This window comes from Schistocerca nitens, chromosome 4 (assembly GCF_023898315.1).
Source record: "Schistocerca nitens isolate TAMUIC-IGC-003100 chromosome 4, iqSchNite1.1, whole genome shotgun sequence".
Lineage (NCBI taxonomy): Eukaryota > Metazoa > Arthropoda > Insecta > Orthoptera > Acrididae > Schistocerca > Schistocerca nitens.
In genome coordinates, this window is record NC_064617.1 from 428,878,130 (window position 1) to 428,879,658 (window position 1,529).

A 1,529-nucleotide genomic window follows, 5' to 3' on the forward strand; every position below is an offset into this window, starting at 1 on the left:
GCTCACAAATGAGGGTAAGCTCAATGGACAAAATATTGGACAACACCTTAAATTAGCACTGGTTGCTTTTGAACATTTTAGATGGTATAGATCTGGTACCAGGCAGTCATGTGACCCTTCACTGATTACATAAGTCAGGGCAGTGAAATTGTTTGTATGTCCCAGTTGGTTGCAAGAAATCAACACGGTAAGGTAAGTCGAAGTGGAGATGTGAAAGGAACTAATGCATTTGGATGTCCCATGACCACACTGGAAATGGAGTTGCCCAGTCCGTTGGTGAAACAACATGGACTACCCAACGTGTCTACAAGAAAAGGTATATCAGTTGCAGTACAGTAACACAGCATAAGACCACTGGTCATAAAAAAATTCTAACCAACAGTGAGTGGAGAAAAATGTCATGCCTTGTCAATGACAACTGGTTTCAAACCTGACAGGAATTGTTGCCGACAGTAAATAAGGATACATGTCAACCAGTTTCAAGTGTATATTGTGCAGTGAACTGAATGCAATGGATATTTGGTGTTCCAAAATGTCAATGGTCACTGTGGTATATAAAGCTGCTCATCTTTAATGGATGTGAACCAGATTCTTTATTTCTACATTCACGGTGAATAAGTATTGCCTTTTCTCTCACATCTCCATTATCGGTATGCTGTGGATACTCACATCCTCCAAAATAACAACAGCTGCATTCACAGAACTGCAAGCATACCATCCTAATTTGTCTTACACTCAAGTGCCCTACTGCAGCTTGACTGACCACCTAAATCATCCAATGCTGATCCCATGGAAAATGTCTGGCACTATTTGGAACATTGGATGAAAAGATGTGATCTACATACACACAGTGTGACAGTTCTAAGAGACCTTAAACATTAATGAGTGATATCAGATATATATATATAGCATACCTGAAGAAACTTGTGGGCTCCCTTTGTTAGCAATTTGAGGCCATTGCCAAAGCTACTGGTTGTGTTTCATGGTGTTATCTCCCAGGGGTAACTAATTTTTTGTTTGGTGTACTTATTATTCAATAGCAAAGATACAACGAAACATTTAGCACAGAGTTGAGTACATAAGACCACTTACAAGCATCATGGGAAAGTATATATTGAACATTCAGGCCGAGCAGTGGAAATTATGTTTTTAGGACATGAGAGGCTGGAGATTAGGAAAGGCAGAACACCTTTTATAGAAAGCCACTGACACAATCTAAATTTTGACATTCTACAGTCTACACTGTTAGCAAAAGCAGTAAGATGATGACTGGAAGTACATAAAATCAATAACCATGTTTCACAGAATGCTAGCTTTCAGAAACATAAAAATATCCTTCACAATTTTTAAGCAATGTCATACTTTCCTTTGTAAACTCTATTTGTTTGAATCACTAACACCTCTGTATTTCACACGTCATTTTGTATGTGGCTGCAACATACAAGTTTTGGAACATCAGTGAAAGGCTTCCTTTTTGACATTATTGTCATGTTCTTATAGAGAATTCAGTTATTGTATGACAACATTCC